Raw genomic sequence first — 19,797 nt, 5'->3', positions numbered from 1 at the left:
GCGCCCCCTTTGGGCGGCGCCGTGCGCCGCCCGGGGCAGCAACAATTGCTGCCCCACCGGGCAGCGATCCAATCGCTGCCCGGGTTTTGCCCCGGAAAAAAAAATTTTTTTATTTAAAAATATTTATTTTGTTTTCCAAAAAACCAAGATTCAAAAATTTTGTACAATCGATTAATTTAATCGTTTGATCTGAGCAACCTGGCTCTGATACCATTGTTGGGAAAACTGGCGGTCAGATCAATCACGATTGACACCCGGTGCAGCGGAAGTTTAAAAAATTTTTATCATGGAACAATTCCATGGTGTGGGTATCAACCATTCAACGATTAAATTATTGTGTGTGTAAAATTCAAATAACAATTAATTAAATTTTACCTTCAATCTCGAAGCGAGATTAATAGACACCAACAGAATTAATCTGCTCTTGTTGTCTCTCCCAGGAACCGATGAACTCCTTCAATCAGGTCCACGAATAGGGTTTAAATCCCTCTGATAGATTGCACTAGAAAATCTATCAGAAGTTTTCTGCGAAGAGATTAAACGAATCTGATTCGTTATTCCTGACTGCGATTCAAAATCACAGACCGAAATTTCTCGGGCAGAGGTAGGGAGGGGTCGGCCGATTACCTTTTGAGAGAGAGGAGGGTTCGAAATTTCTGTCTCAAAAATAATGAGTTGTTGTGTGTAATTTCTGTACTGCAATAACTTATTTATAATGCAGGCCACTAACACCTTAGGGCCCATTAGTCATAAGCTAGGGCCCGACAAGCAAAGCCCGCACGTTCAGAAATTAATATAAAATTCATCGTGACTCCGATTGATGAACCGATTTCACCAATGTGCACAGAAACCATTTCTGCACATTTTAAAGTCAAAATAAATTTTCCTGAATCCAAATTCAGTGGTTTCCAAAAATGTCCATCCCTATGTCATTTTAGGAAATCCTACTCCCTTACTCTTATTTAAGAAGTCCAACTCCTTAGTTCATTAAATTTAACTCTTTAAATTTAACTATCTCAACGGGGATTAAAACTCCATTACACTGTGTGACCCTCAATGGTTCAGGGATACAGCTAGCCGTGGGCTCACAACTCCTTGTGACTCGGAACAACACTTTCCGACTTGCCCAACGAATCATGGTAAAGCGCCTAGCAACATCGCCCCATGATTCCCTAGGTATCACTGATAGTGCCTACAAGAACCAGTAGATTTTGGTTAGCGTACAGTACGGTCCCTTCATCCATATATCCCGATCGAATCAACAACCATTGGTATATCGAGAGTCGCTCAAGATTCGATAACTATGCAATACATCTTGAAGATCAAATTAGTGACATCGCATGTGCTACTAAGAAACCATTTCTTAAATCACATCAAGTACTCTGGCCAGAGATTTGTCACACTAATATCTCCTCAGATCGCATAGGATATCCACACTCGCAAGTATGTGGTGAATCCTTGACAACAATGCATTGACTCCTATATGTGTCGTAACTGTACCCAATCTCGACACCTGATGACCCCCATAGAGTCGGTAAACGAGTCAAAGCACAGCACTAGCATATAGAGTCTCCATGATGTTTCAAGTCGTAAGGACTAATGGTGTACAACCAAAACCGCGGACTTTATCCACTCGATAAGTGATAACCACTTGGAAAGTCCGGATAGGGTAGTTCGATTATTCATCCTATGAATATCCATTTGCATGCTTTGAACATCTCCATGTTCCCTACCAATGAAACGTGGTACTCCGCATCGCAAATGCTAGTCTCAAACTCGAGCGATCCTTATCCTTATTATCGGACGGCTCAATCGACTAGGAACGGTTTTAGAATATACAGTGACTATAAGATGTATTTCATGATAGACATCCCCATGTTCTACCACATCTTACATACACTATAGTATATTCAAGGTCTTTATCAAAACAACAATAGTATATCATAATATAACAATATGAAGTAATATAAAGTCATTGCCATTAATAAAAGTGTAAATAATATTAAACAAAAGATTGTTTATACAAAGAGTCATCAAAGCCCATAGCCACATAGTTGGCTCACTGGGCACCCACTCTTACAATGCTGCATAATAATATGACACACAAATGCAACATATAAGCATGCAAAACCCGCTGGCTATCTCAGTCTGTACTTATGTACCTTTCTACAGGCAGTTCCTAGCAGTCCCGCTCTAAGTTCCAAGCCTATATCAGCTCTACAATGCAAATACTCATGCATCAATAATTAAGCTCTAAAAGCCTTAATTAAGCTATTGCATACTCCTAAATAATTTAAGGAGACATAGCTATACCTGCGTCCGTCGTCAACCCGCTGATGATAATTGCCTCAAAACTTAGGCACATCTTCGCCTCGATGTCGGGATCCCTATGCCACTTCCGGATTCCCAATAGAATGCCTAGAACTCCCTATATCTGAGTTAGAAGGCCTAGGAATTGAGAGAGGAAAAGGAGAGGTGCGAGTTGAAAATGCAATTTTGGACCTCTATTTATAGGCGAAGTTCGGGCCGTCCGAACTTGACTTCGGATCCTTCGAACTCGTTCGGATCCCCCGTTCCTGACTTCGGAGCCTCCGTTCCTGTTCGGAGCCTCCGTTCCTGTTCGGAGCCTCCGATCCTGACTTCGGATCCTCCAAAGTCCTATCAATGATGTCACCCATGACGCATTATCTTCGGAGCCTCCGATCCGAGTTCGGATCCTCCGAACCCGTTTGGATCCTCCGATCTTTGGTTCGGATCCTCCGATTCAGTTCGGAGCCTCCTAACCCAGTTCGGAGCCTCCGAACCATCCGAACCCTCGGAACCTTCCAGACCATTTTCGAGTGTCCTGAATCCATTTCTGGACTCCGTTAACCCATTTGTAATTTCCTTAATCATGTTTTACTTAATCTAAATATGATTACACGATTAATTATTCATTAATCGTTAATTCTGGATACGGGTCACTACATTCTCCCCCCATTAGAAGATTTCGTCCTCGAAATCTAGGGTAAAATCTCGAGAACGTACAAGAAACCCTTGCTCGAGTGTCTGGTCGAAATATCCTCCGACACACTCAGACTCCCGTCGAATTCTCTGCAAGCTTCATTAATGCTGAACCGCATTAACATTTTCCCAGCTGAAAATTACTGCGCTACTGGTCGATAATCGAACTCCTCTAGCACTCGCATATCACAACATTGATACATCTTCCAAACTGACCCCGATCTCTCTGGTTATGAAAGATACCAACACCCACTTGATCGAGATTATTGTCTCAAAGGAAATATTATACTGACGAAGACCAAGTCATAAACTGACTGGTTTTACTGCATTCATCGAATCACTAATCAATACTAACCATCTAATGGTTCCAAAAGTTCTCGGTGCTCAACACCTCTAGTTAGGAAACACTTTTCCCAACACTATGTCGGAACAACAAAACTCAAATTTCTCACCAAGAGAATCTAGTTGAAACAAGGTCATACTACAACATAACTTCTTAACACGATTTCCAGACTGGTCATCCTTCCCATGCCTTAGCAAAGCAAAGAGCTTCCCAAGCAATACGGGGAATTCAATACCATGTCCAGTGCAAATCACAGTTCATGTTTCTCAGTATAACTCAACACTATGCCTTGATGAAAACTATCATCGATCACTAATAATGACACTAAGTCATCTCCTAGCCATTGGCCTGGGAAGTCACGCATACATTGCAATAGAAGTTATTACACCTCTAATTATCTACATCACCTCACCCATAGGTTATTCACCCATGAATCTCAATCGTTGGGCATCCTCCTGATAGTCATACATACTCGCAACCACTGTGCACACATCAAGACTAAGGCAAGCTTCCACCAATATGCTCGACTGGGACTTTCCACAGTGCACAGACATATGGAAACACTTCCTATTCCGTCTCGAAACTCGACAGTCATTGCACCTGGTATAACTCAACTCAGAGTCTCTGATAATACCATCAGCTCATACCAACCTCCCAAGGTTGAACATAGTGATCCTGGAACTAAATCCCAACGGATTCTCAATAGTCAAATCGCTCCCTTGCCGAACGCATCAGTCTCAGCACTGAACGATCTAATTCGTCGATTCCCTAGTCAATCCTGGGAAATACCTGTCCTCGAAGTAAATTGCCACCCAACGTACATCCGAATATCGTCCATTGTAAAGCACATATCCTTGACGAATGGTCCGCACTGATGTGGTTTGTTGACTGGAAAGAACAAAGTTGCTTCATCGCTATCTTGCGAAATCTTCAATTCCCACAACAATCTTGTTGGCTACTAAGTTGAAATCCTACTATCTCTGTCATTTCAGAGACATCGTTCATCACACGCTAGAAGACTAGTGACACATCCTGCTAGATCTCGAGGATCAGATCCTAGCTAATGTCACACAGATCAGACAACTGATGTTTCCTTGCTAATGTCCATTAGAATTTCCAACTACTCGTCGGATCCAACCACAACGGTACACATAGATGCCCTCACTTAACCGAAATGTGCAGTCAACAATCTTCACTATTGTTGTTCAATGGAAAACTCTCACATGAAACAACAACATGATCCTTTCCTGACCTATTGCTATCACTAAGCAATTGATTGGATCAATATCAGCTTCCTTCTTAACAAGAATGCACTATACTGGAAACTACCAGCTCCCTTGCTTGTCTCCACTGTCAAGTTAGCACCTAACTTGATCATACAAGTCCACTTGAAATCGTTCCCGATTACAGCAATCCCAGAAGATTCATCTCTGGCGATCATTGAGACTAAATAACTCAAATCTCCGATTTCTCTGAGATGGTATTCAGTACTCATCCCATAAGCATTTACTCGACAAAATACTATCCCAAGTATTTCTTAATTGCTACATCCTGATCAACCCTGATTGGCTCAACCAATCAAATTCGTCGATCTACTTAAGCTCGCACTTATCAGATCAGACCACCACTGATCATCCAACCTACATGGCTCGGTCAATAACCATGACTCAGCTGCCACAAAGAACCATTTCCAAATAGTGTCAGATCACGGTACATAAGTAGTTTACTTGGCACAAGTCCTGCGCCTTTTCAGCACTACTAACCACTGCTTCGTATTCTGAACTTAACCATCCTAACTCTGACAGAGTTACCCAATAACCACTAGTAGTCACTAGCACAGATCCCGTGCCACCTTAGCACTACTAATCGTTGTCTTGTTCACCCAAGGCAAACATCAAGATAAACTAAGCCCATTTCCATCCCATGAAAAATCCTACGCTCAATCTCTGAAAATATCAGGCAGTATTTAGCTCAAACACTGCACTAACTATCCTTGCTTCATTCATCCAGGATGAATATCACGATTCGTCAAATTCAGAATCATAACTAACGAATTTCCAAGATTCTTACAATCTTTGAACACTCTCCTGATTATATCTCTCGCTAAGATTGTGAAACAATTTAAGACTAAGGTAGCTTACCATGTTAACCCACCTGGACAACCACCAAGGCTTCATGGGTATAGGCCACGCTTCCCTCACATCTCAGATAGCTCTTGTACAATCCTTAGCAACTAATCACCGTTCACACCTGGAAGAACACGACTTCCGTGAAAATCTTTTAGGTAATCTATGTTAAACTATCATCTATTAATACCAAATATATGGAATCAAAACAACTGCATTGTATCACCTTTTTATTATCTGTAACTAGTCTGGATATCTCCATTATTATTCTAAGATTGACAATCGTCTGCAATATTTCCTATAGGATAACTTTTCCCAAAAGTCCTTATCCAAGAGTCAATACCTCTAAAATAACTATTCCTAGAAATAGAACCAAGTTACCCATACTACTGTAGGTTAAATCAGTATATTATATCTACAAAAAGGTACCATCATTGTGAAAATGGAAAATTCTCAGCCAAATTACCCGCATCATGACAACGTCGTTGTCTATAAAATCACTTATCTCTTCAGACAGAAACATTCAGCTTCTTTCGCTGAAATACAATTTATAGCACTCTTAGATACTCATGTCAGTTAGTACAATTCCTTGGTATTTGAATCAAATAGTAACACATGTCTCACGTCTTACGACAGTAGTCCGAGTTTTTAAAACGAGAATACAAAAATTCTCATACTAGCAGAAGTAAGTCTTATTGAATTCTGGCTACTCGTCTTGATACCCACAAACTGAGACATCCAACACTTGCGAAATCTCCAAAACTTTGTCCAAATAGAATTACTTCTGTAACACCCCAAAATTAGCCTATTCGAGATAATAGGAGATTAATATTGATAATCGGAGATTAGGAAATTTTAGGATTTAATTGATATTCGATAAGCGACTGTTTTGCAATTTTTAGAAATTTCAGGGTCTAAAGTGCAAATATGAGATTTTATATAACCCTTGGCCTTTTTTTGGGATTGAATTAGTCTTCTTCCCCTTCCCTATTCCTTCTCCAACGTGAATACTCCATTGAAGCTCCCCTAAACGTGTCTTTGAGCTTTCAGATTTCCGTTCTTGCTCGATCCGCTTGATAGAATTTTAATCCGAAGGCAGATTCACGATCACGGCTATGAGATCTCTGTTGTACCGTATGTTTTTCTTCAATCAACTATACTTTGATTTTTTGATGCCGTTATAATTTGATGATTTTCGGATATGTTGTTCTTGAGCTAGCATAGATCGTTTATTTGAAGTCGTATCGAAAAAAAAACGTCGTTCAGATTTGTTATGATTTTTGGATGTATAATTCGAAAATGGTTGTTTTGGGATTTGTTGGAACTGGACTGAATTGGTTGAGTTGTTGTTGATTTGAGTTGGTTAGTTTGTTATATTGATGTCTGTGATTTCGGATAGTTGAATTTATAGCCGTTATGCCGCCGGTTTGAGATTTTTGGGTTTTTAGGAGTTTGAATTAATTCTTTGGATCGACTTGAATCGGATTGATTGATATTGAATGTTTTTATATGTCCGTACAGATTTGACTGAAGATTGTGGAGTTCAGAATTGACAAAATTTGATTTGTTGAAGATTTGATCGAGTTTTGGTAAAGAGTTTATCTTTATCGTCGAATTACGATTGGAATAGAATTTTTATTGGAAATTCTTGTTGTTGTAGCTTGATCGAGATTGGAAGCTACTTCGAATCAAAGAAAAGGTATAAGACAACTTCGTCTAGAATGGGACGAGTTACTCGAATCCGACTTGATTCGAGTGTTCCAAAGAATCACATACTTGCATGTTTAAGTGAATTTCTTGAATTATATGATTGAATGTATTATGATTTTACATGCATTCATATTGAGCCAATTGATTCGTTTTCATTTTGAATTAGACGTTTTGGGGATTATAGTCGAGTGGCATTGGTAGGCGAATTACTACAATGGACGATCATCTCTCTATAGTTGCTCCGGAGTCTAGAGGATTGAAATATACATCATCCACCTCGAGGGGAGATTTTGTGTGATTGTTGTGATATTTTACCCTCGGGATCCCAATTAAATAAGATATTCCCTTTTATTATCTGATTAAAAAAATCTTGAACCTGATGACATGCATTGCATTTTATTGCCTTTGAATCAAGTTATTGTTTTCATATTGTTGATATACTACGTGAAATTTCATGTCTGGTTGTGAGTATATCATTTTTGATATATTATTTGATATTGCATGTTTTGTCTCTTTTACTGGGAATTGTATTCTCATCGAAGTTAGTCGGCTATTATCTTGTATTTGTTTGTGTTCTTGGCAACAGGTGGGGCAGGACCGAGTCAAAGATTGCATGGCTAGATCAGGATGTGATTTATAGAAGTGAGGATCGGTTAGAGTTGAATAGTGTCAATCTCGTTTATATTTTGGAGCTTGTATTCGAATTGTACTTGCTAGGATTCATGTGGTTGTTTTTGAATATTTTCAAACTCTTTTTATGTTAATGTTAGATGGTGATTTTGTTGTTTCACCTTTCCGGACTCTAGATTGGATTTTTGGAAGATTTATTTTTAATAGGTCGAAGGGTCAGCGCAGCCGCGCCACTTTTGTGCGTAGAGGTTCGCTTTTTTGGCGAACCCCTCACGCGCCCGCGCTGCTGAAATGGAACTTCCGTGTGAAGGGTTCCCAAGAGTGCAAAGCTCTCGCGCGGCCACGCCATCGAAGGGGCGCGGCGCGCGAGAGGTTCGATTTTTTTATAAAAAAAATTACTTGTTTTTGCCTCGACTTTTGGTATCGATTGAATGATTAATACTTGATTAGATGTTTAGAGTCGAGGTCCTTACATTAAGTGGTATCAGAGAGATATGAACTTGGATTGAATTAGAAGTGAGCGAGGTAGATCGAGTTCGCATGAACTGAATTCTCGCATGTGATTGAATTATTTAAATGATTATTTGAATTCCATGCGAGCATGCTTTATTAATTGAAAATTATTTTAATTATTTGAATTACATGATTTTGTGATTTAAATTATGAAGCATGACTATTTGTTTAAGTAGTAAAGCCTGTTATATTGAAAATAACGATTTGAATATTCCTGAGATGTAATGAAATGTTGAACAGAGATTATGGACACGATATTATTGAAATTGAGATATTTATGTCCTAATTCTCTTGAATATGAGATATTTTTCCTCGATGAATTTTGAACAGGAAACATTCAGCATCGAACCCGATCGAACAGAATTGTTTTGCGACTGACGAATGGATGTCACTCTGACATCGATGGAAGCTTTACTGATGAATTTATTGTTTAACCCGCCGACTCTGAGGAGTACTGAGAATGCTAATGGCTGTGAAGGCTGGATAGAAGAAATTGATCAGTTTTTTGATTCTTTAGGATACACCGATGACCAACGAATTCGGTTAGTTGTGTACCAACTGCAAGATATTGCAAAAAGTTGGTGGATATCGAAGAAGAAAACTTTAGAGAATCAAGGTACGGCTTTTTTGTGGAGTCTGTTTAAATCCAAATTTATTCGACAGATCCTGTTTCAACATTCGACTGGATATAGAGGGAGTAACTTTAGAGAACACCTCCAACAGAGGGTAAACATTTAAAAAAGTCTGGGAGTAGTTCTTCTAGCTCCAGTGACTCGAAGTAGCTTGGTTCAGGAAAGATCTCAGGATCTTCTAGTATATCTTGAAACAAGTGTGGAGGTCAACACCCAAGCGAGCACTGTCTTGCAATTTATGGTAGTTGCAATATCTGCCATCAGACCAAACATTATGCTAGGAGATGTCCTCTACGTTTTATAGTTGGATCTCAATATGGGAGTTCTTTTAGACCGATAGCTCAGCAGAAGAGTCAAACTTTGATGGTTCACTCTTTTCAACCGCCGCCATAGAATCGACTAGGAGTTTATCCGAGCATGAATCAACCTTCGATGCATCAAACTTTAGTCTTTGCTCTTAACGAGGATCAGCAGAATAAGACTGCACCCGACAATGACATAGCAGGTAACCGTTGATTTTGGGTTTTTCTTCATTTTTACCGATAGATATTGGTGCTTTCCCTACCTTTTTATTTGAGGAATCTAGTTTTATGCATTCCCTTTCTGTTGAGCTTTTGGTTTACGGTAGTTGCAATTCATTGTTTTGATGAGAATAATATTGAACTGTGCAGTATGGTACTTAGGTTATCGGATTTTGGTTTTATTATCCATTGAGTGGTTTAACCAAGTACAGGGCAACCGAGGAATATTTTTAGAAAGTTGCCAGATTCAGATCTGATTTGTAGACTAGTGGAAACCCTCCAGTAAGACTTCTCGGTTCAAGGATTTCCTTGATATTTATTTTGTATAATGACCGTTTATTACAGAAATGTGCGGAGGAATTCGAGATTTTTCCAGTTGATGTCCTGGATTGTAACCTGGATTGATTGATATACCAGTGGTTTTAGAATTTGCAGACGATGATATAGCAGGCTGAGCTTCCAGTTTTTATTCCGATTCATCAGATTGATTTTAGCTTTGAATTTAGATCAGAATATCATCTTCCTAAGACCTGGTCTCAATTGCCCTTGTTAGCCTTCTCCCGAAAGTCAATTTGAATTTTGTCTTGCCGGTTGAATTGGCAACGCTCCTTCAGTGTTTATGAATTTTAGGAGCCGAATATTTCAGAGATATTTAGATGTATTCGTGATTATTCTTATCGATGAATTTCTTATCCATTCAAAGAGTCGTACTGATCTTTCAGATTCTTTGAGAGTTGTTTGCAGATTTGCGTGCCGAGCAGTTATATGCTATTCTATCGAAGCCTGAATTCTGATTGGATCGAGTTGTCTTTTCTTGATCATATTATCTCTGGAACTGGAATTTTTGATGATCACGTCAAGACCGAAGCTATTGTGAATTGATTTTGATCGGCATCTGTACCTGAGATTTGAAGATTATGGGTTTCTATCGCAGATGTATTGAGGAATTCTTATCGTTCGTGAAGCCGATTACTCTGAATAATGTCTTTTCTGTCTGAACTGAATCTTATGAGACCAGCTCTTATTGATTTGAAGAAGAGATTGATCAGCGCTTCCGTTTTCTTTATTCGTTTCTGTATTGGTGATCTTGTAGTAAACTGAAATTTTTCTTATTGAGAGTTGGAATACTTTCTTATTCGGTGATAACTTAAGCATCGAAGCAGCTGAAGACGCTCGAGACTCAATGTTTGATCTTGACTTCGAACTCGCAGTGATTTTATTGTATTGAAAGATCTGACATCATTATCTTTCTGATATTAGAATTGGAGTATTTGTTTTCGCAATCGAAACTGATTATGTGATAGAGAAGATGATCAGAACTACTGAAGACTCTGATTGTGGAATTTGATTCTATCCGAGGAAATTGGATGCAGCAACTGATGCTATGAGCCAAAAGATCTGTTCTTATCTTTTCTACTATCGATTTCTTTCTTTGATTGATGAATACTGCACTTCTGAATTGGAATTAGAAATAGATAGGAAGTCTATCAGAATCTTGGTTGTTGAGCTGAACCAAAGTGGATTGGGAAGATCTAAGAAGTACATAAATCTGATTCATTTTATGTTTTTCAGAGTTCGATGAAGAAAATTCAGATCTGGTCACAGTTTGATTTTCGGGTCAGTGTTGATGCCTTATTTGTGAGCAACCATTTTGTTGTGCAAGATGTTTCTGATTGAGACAACGAATCTTGAGATTGGCATGTTGCAGTCTGTTCAGTATTCTTTCAGATGACCAAAAGGTATATGTTGATAAAAGAGTCAATTCTGGTCGAAGCAGATGAAGAATGATGTTCGAAGTATGTATCTCGATATTCTGAACTGTCCGCAGTTGATAGATGAGAGAGAGAATGATCTGATTGTCGGTTGTACAGTTATCGGTTCAGAATGGAAAAAGGATTACTTTTCGATGAATATTGTTCCGAAGCTATCGATCAATCTGAGATTGAGATGTCATCTGAGTATTTTTAACCGATTGATGGAATCTTCTACTGTATTTCGTACATAATGAATTTCAGACACGACCAGATGATTGAGATTGTTGTCAGAAAGATTGTCAGATAGTATGGCTTTTTGAAGTCTGTCATTTCAGAGTGAGATTTTGATTTACTTCTCAACTTGGGCTCAGTATTCAAGAGACTTTTGATGTTCATTACATCTAATCCAACCTATTGTCCTCAAAACAACGGACAACCAGATCAGATGATTAATATTTTAGAAGATACGTTAAGAGCCGCAGTGCTTGACTTAGCACTAGTTGGCAAGATACTTCACTCTTGTGAAGTTACGTACACCAATGCAGCTATCAGAAGATTATCTTAATGGCATTTTTTGATGAGTTGTACGAGCAGAAATGAAAATCTTGATTGTTTGGGGATGATTTTTTGGGTTCCCTGATTTGGGACTAGATTTGATTCGAGGTTGGATGGACAAATGTAGATTGTCTGTCGAGAATGAAGATGACTTGGAATAGATAGACAAAGTATTCGAATTTCCGACGCAGATCTCTGTATTTTGATCGGGAGATCGAATTTATTTCTGAAGATTTTGCCTTTCAGAGGTTTTGTCAGATATGAGAATAGAGAGGAATCGTCTCTGAGATTGATCAATTCTCACTAGAGTCTGGAGATGATAGGCGATCTTGCCTACAGACTTGTTTTTTTCGGTCTTTTTCTGGTATTCACGATGTGTTTTCCGTCCTTTGTTGCGGACTATCACCAGATCTTCTTATGATTGTCGACCGAAAAGACTGATTGTAGTAAGTTGTCGAGTTTCTTTGATCGATTTAGAGTTCTGACCGGAATTAGACGCAGTACCGAAACCAATCGTTTCAGTTGTAACAGTGCAGTTGAGCCGTTATGGATTTGAAGAAGTAGTTTGAGAGACAGAAGTCGATTTGGAGCAGAAATTTTTCCAGAGTTATTTCTGTGATGAGATTTTATATTGTAGTTCAGATATTATCTCGTTCTTTTGAGATCAAACCGTATTCGATTTCAAGGACGAAATTAGTTCTTAGAGGGGAAGATTTGTAACACCCCAAAATTAGACTATTCGAGATTATACGACACTAATATTGATAATCGGAGATTAGGGAATTTGAGGATTTAATTGATATTCGATAAGGGACTGTTTTGTAATTTTTAGAAATTTCAGGGTCTAAAGTGCAAAAATAAGATTTTATATAACCCTTGGCCTCTTTTTGGGATTGACTTAGTCTTCTTCTCCTTCCCTATTTCTTCTCCAACGTGAATCCTCCATTGAAGCTCCCCCAAACGTGTCTTTGAGCTTTCAGATTTCCATTCTTGCTCGATCTGCCCGATAAAATTTTAATCTTAAGGAAGATTCACGATCACGGCTGCGAGAGCTCCATTGTTGCGTAAGTTTTTCTTCGATCAACTATACTCCAATTTTTGGATTCCGTTAGAATTTGATGATTTTCAGATATGTTGTTCTTGAGCTAGCATAGATCTTTTATTTGAAGTCGGATCGGAAAAAAAACGTCGTTCGGATTTGTTATGATTTTTGGAAGTATAATTCGAAAATGGGTGTTTTGGGATTTGTTGGAATTGGAATGAATTGGTTGAGTTGTTCTTGATTTGAGTTGGTTAGCTTGTTATATTGCTGTTCGTGATTTCGGATAGTTGAATTTATAGCCGTTATGCCGCCGGTTTGAGATTTTTGGGTTTTTAGGAGTTTGAATTAAGTCTTTGGATTGACTTGAATCGAATTGATTGATATTGAATGTTTTTATATGTCCGTACATATTTGACTGAAGATTGTGGAGTTCAGAATTGACATAATTTAATTCGTTGAAGATTTGATCGAATTTTGGTAAAGAGTTTACCTTCATCATCGAATTACGATTGGAATAGGATTTTGATTGAAAATTCTTGTTTTTGTAGCTTGATCGAGATTGAAAGTTACTTCGAATCGAAGAAAAGGTATAAGACGACTTCGTCTGGAATGGGAGGAGTTACTCGAATCCGACTTGATTTGAGTGTTCCAAAGAATCACATACTTTCATGTTTAAATGAATTTCTTGAATTATATGATTGAATGTATTATGATTTTACATGAATTCATATTGAGCCAATTGATTCGTTTTCATTTTGAATTAGACTTTTTGGGGATTATAGTCGAGTGGAATTGGTAGGCTAATTACTACAATGGCTGATCAACTCTATATAGTTGCTCCGGAGTCTAGAGGATTGAAATATACATCATCCACCTCGAGGGGAGAGTCGGTGTTATTGTTGTGATATTTTACCCTCGGGGTCTTAATTAAAGAAGATATTCCCTTTTATTATCTGATTAGAAAATCTTGAACTCTGATGCCATGCATTGCATTTTATTGCATTTGAATCAAGTTATTGTTTTCATGTTGTTGATATACTACGTGAAATTGCATGTCTGGTTGTGGGTATATCATTTTTGATATATTATTTGATATTGCCTGTTTTGTCTCTTTTACTGGGAATTGTATTTTCACCGGAGTTATCCGGCTGTTTTCTTGACTTTGTTTGTGAGCTTGGCAACAGGTAGGGCTGGACCGAGTCAGAGATTGCATGGCTAGATCAGGATGTGATTTATAGAAGTGAGGATCGGTTAGAGTCGAATAGTGTCGAACTCGTTTATATTTTGGAGCTTGTATTCGAATTGTACTTGCTAGGATTCATGTGGTTGTTTTTGATGATTTTCAAACTCTTTTTATGTTAATGCTAGATAGTGATTTTGTTGTTGCACCTTTCCGGGCTCTAGATTGGATTTTTGGAAGATTTTTTTTGAACAGGTCGAAGGGCCAGCGCGGCCGCGTCACTCTTGTGCGTAGAGGTTCACATTTTTTCGAACCCCTTGCACGCCCGCGCGAAGGGTTCCCAAGAGTGCGAAGCTCTCGCGCGGCCGCGCCACCAAAGGGGCGCGACCGCACGAGAGGTTTGCTTTGTTTTTAAAAAAAAATTACTAGTTTTTGCCTCGACTTTTGGTATTGATTGAATGATTAATTCTTGATTAGATGTTTAGAGCCGAGGTCCTCACAACTTCCCAACTCGACTTTGTCAAAAACAGTCACGTCAATGGTCTAGCGCATCAAAAGACACTCGGGAAATCGGTGACAATAATCCCCAAAAACTTTAGGTCTCAGCTACTGTCATTTCCTTCGTTTGATTACTTAATGCCATCCTGCTAGAGTCCATTGGAAATACTTACCTTTGTTCTAATCATACCGTAACTCTCAGTCCCTCAAAGAGATGGCAATGACTTACTCTCTTCCCAGAGCAATTCCTTTCTCGGATGAACTAATAGCTTTTACCATTGCTAGTATTGGGAGGAATCAGCTCTTTCAACGGTGTTGATTTGAATTACTGTAAAAAAAATTAATAACATTGCAATTAACAGAGTCTCACCCCGAACAGAATGCAGCTCTAAGTATCTAATCTGATCGTACTAAAGTTCCTACGATCAAAACAACTTTTCCTTTATCTGTGACAAGGATATTCACATTCTTCCAATTATACGAACTACTGAAACCTCGTGAGTATAAATATTCCAAAAATATTCTTTTAATGATCTTCCAAGGTTAATCTTCCATTGTCATGTCCTAAAGCATAATCGTCTCCCAGATCTCTAACCAATCATCGTTAGTATATATACATCTCACTACGATATAACTGCACGTCATTTCAACAAAACTGTATCATCTAATGATAAAAATTAACTGCGGAGCATACTCAACCTCAATACATTGGTTAAGTTACGTCAACCACTTTCGGTACCTGGTTTTTCCTGGATTCTAACACTATGGATCGATATACTCTCACTACAAGAAAAATGGCTAAAGACAACGCTTTTTTCGCGTTGTTAATGTCCTCGAAAAAGCGTTGTCGTAGCCAGTATTGTAAAAGACCACGCTCAAAGACAATGCGGAAAAAGCGTTGTCGTTTTTGGAGAAGACAACGCTTTTTGAGCGTTGTCGTATCTAAAAAAGACAACGCTTTTTAAGTGTTGTCTTTTATAAAAAGCGTTGTCGTTTCTGGAAAAGACAATTCTTTTTAAGTATCGTTGTATCTGGAAAAGACAACGCTTAAAACATCGTTGTCTTTTCTGGTAAAGACAACGCTTAAAAAAGCGTTGTTTTTGTTCAAATAAAAAACAAAAAAAATTTAATTCACAAATTTTCAATATTATAAATCACTCAAAATTCAAAAATTTGTAAAATAAAATTTAATATAGAGTCTTTAAATATTATAAATCATTCAAATATAAAAATAATCGAATTCTAAATTAATGAACACTAGGAAAAAACTATGCATTAATCTTGAAAAACTTTGATTCCTTCCTTCAGCACATGTTAACGTCCCAAGCTTTCATAAAAGCCGCAACAATCTCTTTTCCTTTAATTTGTATCTCCATACTGTAAATTATAAAAAATAAAAACAAACATAAAACAAATATGAATAGATTAAAATGAAAAGTAAAAGCAAACACATATTTGGCAGCAAGTTGCTAAAAATGAATGGTTGAACAAATTATAATAGATATATCATTACAAGAAGCATTCGTTCTGGACAATGAATGGTTGAACAAATTCAAGCCACAAGTTGCTAAAGCATATATCATTACAAGAAGCATTCGTTCTGGACAATTCCACAAGAATCTGGCAAGAAAGATAGATGCTGAATTTGAGACTTGGTATCACTACTGACCTGAAAATTTGGATTCTACAAGAAATTCTATACTTTATTGCCTTAAAGATGGATGGTTATTCAAGTTGAGCGCGTATCCAACTCAATGTTCCATGGTTTCAGCTAGCATTTTTTTATAATGTAACACCTGGGTATCCAACGTATTTGAGTTGTACAAGTAAAAATGGTTTGACTAAGGCACAAAATGAGTAATTTCACTGAAGTCCATTTTGTCGGATTCTATGATAAATAAATTATCATAATTTGACAAGAGATCAAAGAAATTTAAGGAATATTTATATAAAATATGGAAATATCTAGGATTCACGGTGAAGAAACGAAGAGCAAGAGCTACAACATGCTCAATTTCAATTTATGATTCCGAGTAAAAGATTTACAAATTATCTAGAGACAGTGAAGCCTCCAGATAGCGAAGAAAATTACATATCAAGAAAAATCAAACCATGACAAAAACTTGTCTTTGGTCAAAAAAAATTTGGATTACATCTGTATCAACAAAAGTGAAAGGAAAAAGTATTTTTTGCGCAGATGTTGCAACAATTTTTTACTAATTCGAATTGTGAAATCTAAAAAGAAATATAATATTTATAGTGTAAAGTTAAACAAACTCAAATTTGCAAGGGAAACTGACAGGTCCAATTATGCATAAAAACACGGCATGAAAGGGAAAGAAAAGGGGAGTAAATAGTGATGAAGCAGGTCCAATTATGGATTGATATGAATAAATAGGATTCTCAACGGCTATTTTTTCTTGCTGCATGTAACCAATTGGGTCGAAATGAGACTCATAGATACGTATGAAAATCTGATGTGAATCAGCTTTCATAAAGCTAAATCACGCTAAATCACTGGACTTATCAAAAATATTCCAAATTTGAACAGATAGGATGATGATAAGCAATAATTTTTTTAATTATTACATAGAGAATGTGGATACAGATCATTTCTCTGTTCAGTAGAAGTGTGACATGATTGAGGCTAAGGATGAAGAAAAATCTACAGAACTTGAAATCCAACCTCCAAAGAGAAGAATTTTAAAGGCTCTGGAGTCTCTTGTTTTGAACAAACAAATGTTCCATTCTAATTTAACCAGTTTTCTGTTCGAATAGGATGTAACTGTAATGGAACAGGAAACATCGATCTTCTTATCCTACTTTATTTATCATAGGCAATTTGCATTCTCATCCATATAGAGGAAACATGAGAAAAGTGAAAAAAATGTTGTATGACTCACATCTTTTGAAGTCAGTCCTTCTAGTGTGGGGTTCAGTCTCGAATTAACTGCTTCAAGCTTCGTGGACAGAAACTAGAGCATCCCCATTACGACGAGAGGAAAAACGTGTAAGAACAAGTCAATTGGATAAACTACACAGGATGTAAGATAAGAAAGATACCTCAACTTGTTGCTGTAATGACTGAATGTAGTTAATTATCTCATCAAGAACAAGAGCTTTTCCAATAACCTGAATAGATGAAAAATTTAATCACACACATCAAACACTGGATGATCATAAAATCAAACACGGACACCATATAAAAACCAGCATCTAGATTTTGTGATAAGACCAGTACTACATATTTCTCCTAAAAACGCATGTAGAAACGTGGAAAAACCTTGTTAGATCCAGGAACCAAGCCTTACAGGATCTTCATCCTCTCACTGATCTTTTCTCTCCGGGCCTAAAAATGAAAAGTATCCATTACAAACAACATTCTTGATAATATGAGTGCATATATTTCGAAACATTTGACGAATATATATATATATATATATATATATACCCTTTCAGCTAGACTGTGGCTGTCAGTAGCTTGACCCCTTCTTGCTTTAACATGTATGTAACCTTTAGGTGGTTTAGGCTTACTCTTCTTTTCAGCTAGTTTTACGCCGGTACCCGAATTTTGGTTCCTTGAGACCCCATTTCCATCTTTAGATCCTGATGCTAACATTTGTTTGCCTTTGAAATTATTCTGTCGATGAGAAAATAATAGTGATCAGTCAATATATAGCCAGCAACCCTCGAATAAAGTTACTCAAATTTAACCCTAATGCTAACTGAGTTGGACAGTTGGTTGAGTGCATGAAACTTGGGGCTAAGGTCTTAAGTTTGAATCCCACCAAAGTCTTATATGCTGCAGTCTTCTATAGGTTTATCTTATATGTGTCTTTATGCCTCCAAAAAATAGTGACTACGGTTCCCCGCTAGTAAAAAAATATGATTCTCAACGGCTATTTTTTGGGAAAAGGGAGCATCAACTTCATTAATGAGACGCTTACTGTCATTTTTTACCTTTTCCAGCTCATCAAGCACTGCACTCAACTCTTCTCTGAGATCTCTTACAATATCCTTAACTACATTAAGTTGGGCTTCAATTTCCTCAATCTTCTTCTGCTTATTCACTGATGCTGCTTCTGCTTTATGAACCTGAACAGTTGACCAAATACATCAGCTAAATAAGTAAGACAAGACGTAGGACTCATACAGGAACGTGTATATGTGGAACATAATGGTCACATTTGTATTTTTAAAAGCAACGGCACCACATTCAAAAATCAATTTTAGTCCAATAACCATTCAGTGGTTATCAATTTTGGTCCTTTTCTCCAGAATTGTTAATTTTGTAGTTAATTGTTTCCCAAAAATCAAATAAGTTTCTATTTTACACTTGAAAAGCACGCGTCTTTAGAATATAACTCAAGCCCACAAATCAAGTTTCGAATAGAGTACAATAGATTTTCACTTTGACATCAGAGTAGTACCCTCTATATTTAAGATTCAGTAGCTCGCATTTGGCAGCAATTATTTGTTAGCGTCAACATGGTTACCCATGACACAATCACTGTCATTGTTTACGCTTCTAGCATTGGCCACAAAAACTTCACTTTTTGAACATCCAGTGGCTAAGAAACTCCTCTTCCAAAATTTGAATTAGAGTCATCTGAGCTGATAAGTGAAATTCATAACCGCAGGTGAGCTAAGATAAATCTTGCCATGATTAATAGAATAAATTGAACTGGCATTAACATAACCGACTTTGTCAAAGACACAATCAATCCCATCCACTTAAATTTTATCACTATTGGATGTTTTTGCTGACATAGACTTCTACATAGAGTGGCTCCATACTTCCTCTACATCTGAAATGGTATCTTAAACTTAGAGCATTGTCAGAGCATACCGAATGATTTAAAGCATGCTTCCGTCATTTCAATCTTGTGCATCTATGTATCAATACCGAACTGATCAGAACCATAATAGTGATATAATAGCGGCATGTGTTAAGTTATGTTGGCCTTATTCAGCATTTGTTTTCAATTACTGTAGTTAAAATCATGAACTATAAGCTCTTCCATGAAGCCATGAAGGGAAATTTAAAAACAACAAAAAATAAAAGAAACAAACTGATAGAACATTTTAGAAAATAGAGCAGTTATTCATTAGCTTTTTAATCTCATCAGACTATTCAACGGAAGAAGTGACAAGACTAAAATATTTCATGCACTGGATGACTAATAATTAAAATTACAGACTAACAGAAAAGGGGACCATATCAAATATGTTTTTGTTACGTGCAATGGAAGAATTAACTTTGAAAAACTAATACTTTTGGCATTATACA

This window comes from Henckelia pumila, chromosome 4 (genome assembly GCF_033568475.1).
Source record: "Henckelia pumila isolate YLH828 chromosome 4, ASM3356847v2, whole genome shotgun sequence".
Classification (NCBI taxonomy): Eukaryota; Viridiplantae; Streptophyta; class Magnoliopsida; order Lamiales; family Gesneriaceae; genus Henckelia; species Henckelia pumila.
Note: the sequence above shows the minus strand (reverse complement) of the source record.